We start from the raw sequence: 6,809 nt of genomic DNA on the forward strand, positions 1-6,809 counted from the left end.
AGGGCTCAAATACCATGAATAATCATACAATGCCATGACCATTGTTATTAATTAGAATATTAATGAGGACTCAAATTCATTCAATAAACAACAGACAATGCCATGGCCATTGTAATTAATTAGCATATGAATGACTCAAATACCATGAATAATCATTAAATGCCATGACCATTGTAATTAATTAGCATATTAATGAGGACTCAAATACCCTCAATATTCATACAATGCCATGACCATTGTAATTAATTAGCATATTAATGAGCGCTCAATTACCCTCAATAAACGTCCATGCAATGTCATGACCATAAAAACCCCAATAAGAGTTACTGAACCAAATGTGTCACATGTCCTTAAATAATAACTATTAATAAAGAACATGGTGGCCACCATGTGGGGGTACCCCAGGACACTAATAATATTGTTTGGATGAATAACGGAAAGACAGACTGCACACAATAAAAGTTACCATTCATATTTAATACAATATTCAAATTCAGTAATAGTAATGTTAAACCAATCATTGTACACTTCCTGACAAGCTTGTTGTCTTTATATTTCTAATGAGTTACCTCTACACATAACCTAATGTTGTTTCATAATTGTAATGAGCAATTGCATTACAAATTTACTTAACTTGTTTCATTCTTGTAATGCAGTAGTTCATTAAGCACTTGAAACTTTGACATACTTGCAATAAGGTACTTTATTGCAAGTATGTTATAATTGCATGAGTGTAATAAAGTACCTCATTACAAACATGCAATCTTTTATGTCAATACATTAACTTGTAAGGAATTATATCATTACATGTTACTATGTATTCTGTCTACAAACTTGTAATGAAGTACGATCATTACAATTAAGTTGACCTAGGCAGCTTGAAGCAGGAACTTCATCACATCAAGACATCACTACAACTCAACGACTAAAAGACCTTAAATTCCTGCAGCCAGCCCAAGCCATTCCTCATCACACCAGACAAAAGTTCGCAGTTCAAGGCTACCATCAACCTTCTGTACATCAGCCATGCATCTCACAAACTCCAACGAATCTTCAGCCAAGCTCAAGTCAAGACCTTTCCAGAACAAACAAGATCCAAACATCACTTCACACACACAAAGACCAGCAAGACACTCACGCCAAAGCTGTTGTTTATCACATTCCCTGTGAATGTGATGACACAGAGACCTGCTGCATTCACATCCACGAGAATCAAGGAACATCAAGCCATGACAAATCAGCCGTCATCAAACATTCACACAAACAAAGTTAACTCATCAAATGGAAGCCAAGCTCATCGCACGAGTCAGTTGTGCACCAACGCAGAGTCAGGGACGCCATCGAGATACAAGCACATCACACAGTTCCACAAGACATCAGGTTTTTCATCAACGACATCTGATTACCCATACTCAAGCCAACCCTTTCAGCAGCAGCTCACCACAACAATTCACACTCCAACTCACTGGCATCACAGGTCAAGAACAGCTTGGATCCTTCTGCCCAAATTGTGCATCCCTCCAGTGCTACTTAAGCTCCACCACCACTACTAGTTCAGCTTTCTCCTGAAGACAAGCGGAGTCTACTGTTTGAAATGTCGAGACCACACAGGCTCTTTTCAGAGTCAACACTAACACAACGAGATTTACACATTGTTGTACACGCAAGTTTACTATAATACTTATAGTTTCTTCCTATTTATCCACACCATGCAAAGCTTCAAACAATACTAATATTCAAGTCATTGTTCCACAATAAGAAAACATTGTGTTAGTGAGTTCAATCTGCAGATGAATCCGGATGATCATGCTGTAATATCAAGATCCATTGGAAGATTTGTTCAATGTTGTTCATGCTCTTGGAAAGTCTACTCATTGGTCCAAGCACATCCTTAGTAACAGTCAAAGCTGGTGGATATGACCTTAGATGAGGGCAGTCATCATGAAGAAACAGTCCTCCTTTACAAAGACTGTGTTGAAGCAACAGTTTTATTGGTGCTGCATAATGTGGCTCAGCATCTTGACGTAATCAACTCTTAGTTGTTCCACTCTGTTCATCCTGTAATATGAACAAAACGGAAAAGAAAAAAGATTTATAAGTTAAATTTGTGTGTATAAGCAAAGTTTATTTTCTGCACTTTAATGGATTTCTCAAATTACAAATCTAGCTTAGCTAAAAGAGATCTTACCTTCAAGGATCCTGCATAAGTAGGTGTAGAAAACTTGATGTATATCTCCTCAAGCCATGACGTATCTCTCTTTGTGTTGTGATGTCACATCTTCACGGTCCATGTTGACAGGATGGCAGAAAAGCAGTCATCACAATCACCTGAATGTAAGTAGTAGTTGAGCGAGAGGTTGTCTTCAGCCGATGCCATCTCAGGAACCTCAGATGGTCGCCTTCCACGCTCCCACCAGCATCAGCATCTTAAGCTCAGTTGTTTCTGGTTGTGTGTTGTGTCCTTCAGCTGATCTAAGAATGTTAGTTCGGGAATATGTCATGAGCATTAAATCTGGGTTTGACTTTTTTGATTATTATTTGTTAGGGTTTTTTTCTCTGAATTTTTAGAGAGTAAAATTGTTCTCATCAACTCATTTGTTTGGTGATCACATTCCAGTTTGGTGATCACATTGCACAGGAAACAACAAAATGTTCATGTTTTTTTCATTTTCAAAATAAGCCACAAAAACACTTTTGTTACTTAATATTAATTTTATTTAATATTTGTTTCCTTAAAACCTCAAAAAATGGAGGGGATCAAAAAGATTTATAAAAAATTACAGTATAAGGGATAATAACACGTAACAAAACTGTTTTACAGACAAAAATGACTAATACCGTATTCTACATTCTTATGGAGTCATTTTACCTGGAAACTTGATCTGTTAGACTCCAACATATCTTCTCATCTACCAGGTAGACAGGAACCCTCCAGCTGTCGTCATCTTGGCCCCTCATCGTTGGCAGATAGACGTCACCAGCCCATACGCAGACGCCTCGTTGGCAGATAGACATCACCAGACTTCAAAGGCAGTTGGTTTCGCATTACACCATTGCAGTAAATAAAAGACAAAGAAAAGATATATTCAGAAAATATACTTCCAAACAGAATTATTCCATTTAGTTTGGGAATACTTCAGGTGCATATAAATCTGGCTTTGAGTTTTCGATCATTATTTGTTAGTGTTTCATTCTCGGAATTTTTAGAGAGAAAAATTTCACTCATGAACTGGTTTGTTTGCATTTAACACACCATCAAAAACTTGTGAAATTCGCAAAATTTTGGTAAACACATTCCAGAGGAACAAAAGGTAGTTCATGTTTTGTTAGGGATTGATGGTTTTATTGGAGCTAGTTTTGTTTGGGCATTCAAAATAAGCCACTTGAAGTTTTGAAAAGCACTTTTTATTACTTAGTATTACAGAAAAAAATGACTAATACTGTATTCTACAGTCTTAAGGAGTCATCTTACCTGGAAACTTGATCTGTTAGACTGCAATACATTTTCTCATCACCCAGGGAGACAGAGCGTTTCTCGATGAAGCCAGGCATCCAGTTGTCATCATCTAGGCCCCTCATCGTCGGCAGACAGACGTCACCAGCCAGAACACTAATACTGTATTTTACTTTCTTAAGTCATCTTACCTGAAAACTTGCATTCTTAGAGACCATAAGACACCTTCAACCAAGGTCTTCCATGATTCCTTGTAACATCACCTGTATGGAGAATCATTCAATAACTGCATCACTAAGTCAGTTCAAAATTTGAGATAAGTCACTGCTTTTCATCAACAAGTTTGAACTCTTTATGTCATCTCAAAGACACCGATTAAATGAAAAAATATTGACTCAACAAACTTTCTGCACAATCCTTTTAAAGGAACATTACAGAATTGGTTTTTGCTAACAAAACAGTTGCTGGCAGTATAAGCACTTGTAATCCACCCTAAACATAAACTGACAAACCTGTAGAAGATTGAGATCGTTTGACCATCTGGGTCACGAGAGAATAAAGAAAATCAATTACAAAATTTGCATTGCACTGATGCCAAAACAAAAATGAATAAAACGCGCACTGAGCAATAAACTCAAAACGCGAATTTAGATTATTTATTTCCCATCAAATATGAAATTTCAGACATAAGTATTTTACGGGATGTTTTCTACTATCATCATCATCATCAGACCGTGTAAGTTTTATGAAAATCTGTGATCTTCATGATTTTTGTTTCTTACCAGTTCTGTAACGTTCCTTTAAGTTATGTTATTACATGGGTAAAAACTGTTTTAGTTTTGTTTGTTTTAACAAACAATAAAGTTGCCATTATTACATCTGTTGTTGATCCATTAGACTGCAATGCATGTTCTCATCAACCAGGGAGACAGGAACACTTTTTTATGAAGCCAGCAGATAGGTGTCACCAGCACGAACGCAGACGCCATTGATGTCATCGTGGCTTGGATTGGGATGTGCACATTCCATTGGACTCCCTACTTCACAGGCAGTTTGTTCCGCATTTCACCATTGCAGTAAATAAAAGACAAAAAATAGATACATTCAGAAAATGCACTTCCAAATAAAATTATTCCATTTAGTTTATGAATATTTCAGGTGAATATTTATATATTTTATATTTTATGAATATTTCAATATTTCGATCATATTATTTGTTATTACTGTTTCTTTCTCTGAATTTATAGAGAGTCAAATATTTCTCATCAACTGGTTTGTTTGCATTTAGCAAATCATAAAATACTTTTGAATTTTTCATTAAACTTTGATGAACACATTCCAGAGGAAAGAAAGGAATGTTCATGTTTTATCAAGGATTGACTGCATGGTTTTATTGCTAGTTTTATTTGGGCATTCAAAATAAGCCACATGAAGTTTTCAAAAGCACCTTTTTTATGACTGAAATGACTAATACTGTATTTTACTTTCTTAAGTCATCTTACCTGGAAACTTGCATCCTCGCAGACCATAAGACACCTTCAACCAAGGTCTTGACTTTCCAGTTTCCATTGGACTCCGTATCACGCTTTCCAATGACAGTTGGTTCCGCATTTCACCATTGCAGTAAATAAAAGACAGAAAATACATGCATTCAGAAAATTCTCTTCCAAACAGAATTATTCCATTTAGTTTGGGAATATTTCAGGTGCATATAAATGGTGTGAGTGGTTGTTACATGACAAGTGACTGATAACGGATGGTGTGGAGTTATAGATGGGGTACGTTCTCGCTGTCGTTGAACGAACCCCTGATTGTTAAGATGTAACATGCAAGCATGGAAATGAGCTTAGTAGATTTTAAAGTGATGGTGTAGATATGGGAGTGAGCTTGTTAATCATGCAGTTTGGTGCAGGTTTGATGTTAGAGTGAATAAATGGTGATAATAATATACCTTTAGGATGGACGTAATCCCTCTGTGCCGTAATACCACAGGATTACAGTGGTTGCAGGGTCTGTCATGAGAGAGCATGTAGATGAGAAGGACTCCATCCCAGGGTCTCAATCTCAGTCACTGCATGTTGGGAAAAAAAGAAGTTGTGAAACATGTTTGGTAACAACAATCACAGTAAATGAAGGTAGCTCCAGTGGTAAGAGAGTTAAGCAGCCCTGATTGGCCAGCACTAAATGCTTAAAGAAGTACTTGAATGAGAATGTTTGCATGGGAATGCTGTTTAAACTTGCTTATAATGTGTTTGTTATGGAATGTATTTTTGGTGCATTTACACTTCCAGATTTCCTGTTGTTATCATTCACAAAACTAGGCCCCCACCTCAACATTACCTCAGTTTCCCAAACTCTGTTGCTTCATGGTTGTTATTAGTATTACACAGTGCTATCATGCTCTATTCCAAATGTAATCATTGGTCTTACCACAGTATGCTGTGGAACACAGTACTGCTGACCTTAAACAAGGTGAAGGCTGACCGTACCAATAAACCACTTATCACTCAGGTTGACTTCCTCCCATTAACCAGTCACAACAATGTTGATATGGAATTTGGCTGGTAACCTATTTCTGTTTAAGCAATTACTTTGTGTTTAGCAGCTTTGTGATGTTGGTCACTGACTGGAGAAGCAATTGGTTAGTAGACTGTTGCATAACCAAGTTATAGCTAATCCTCCTGGGAATCTTTAACACAGAAAGAGTTTCTTTTTGTAACATCAAATTCTGTAAAGCAATTTGTTTTTGGCTCAGCAGCTTTTTATAAATAATTATTTGGCCCTGAGAGAGGCGAGAGGGGTTGGATTGTAGCCCCTGTGTGGCCAATGGATTGTAGCCCCTGTGTGGCCAAGGGGAGCTGAATCCTCCTTGGCCACACAAGTGGGGCTAGGTTAGGTAGGTTGGATTGGAGCACTGTGGATTTGGAAAACTTTACCAAAGATCTGTTTTTTTCTTTGCAAATATTGAAATTATCAACAGCATTGGGCGAATTTCGCTGCTTGGGTACAACTATTGCCAAGTTCTACTTTTCATTTCAAGATCGTCATAAGAAGACTTGGAAATTGCATAGCCTAGTTTTGGAGCAAACGATGGATAGGCCTATAAATAACAAGTGTGGCTGTTGAATCATGGAGGAAGAAAATGATGTATTTAACTTTCTTAAATTATCTTACCTGGAAACTTGCATCCTCAAACCATAAGACACCTCCCTCAAAGGTCTTCCCTCGGGTATAGCCAGATGATTTCTTGCCAGATGAACACCTGTATATTATGGAGAATCATTCTATAACTACATCACTAAGTTAGGCCAAGTTAGTTCCAAAATTCTTCCTCCATGGAATGGACTTCCAACCA

General features: G+C 37.2%; 1 long non-coding RNA gene across 1 annotated transcript; it reads right to left on the minus strand.

Annotated features, from left to right (window-relative positions):
* Positions 1-1,657: 1,657 nt before the first annotated feature.
* LOC117299895 lies at positions 1,658-4,607 on the minus strand. The gene is made up of 4 exons (XR_004520122.1): positions 4,332-4,607; positions 2,870-3,717; positions 2,189-2,472; positions 1,658-2,058 (listed from the first exon to the last, which is right to left on the minus strand). It is a non-coding gene; the product is annotated as an uncharacterized LOC117299895 (long non-coding RNA).
* Positions 4,608-6,809: the final 2,202 nt, after the last annotated feature.

Source organism: Asterias rubens, chromosome 15 (genome assembly GCF_902459465.1).
Source record: "Asterias rubens chromosome 15, eAstRub1.3, whole genome shotgun sequence".
In the NCBI taxonomy this organism is placed as follows: Eukaryota; Metazoa; Echinodermata; class Asteroidea; order Forcipulatida; family Asteriidae; genus Asterias; species Asterias rubens.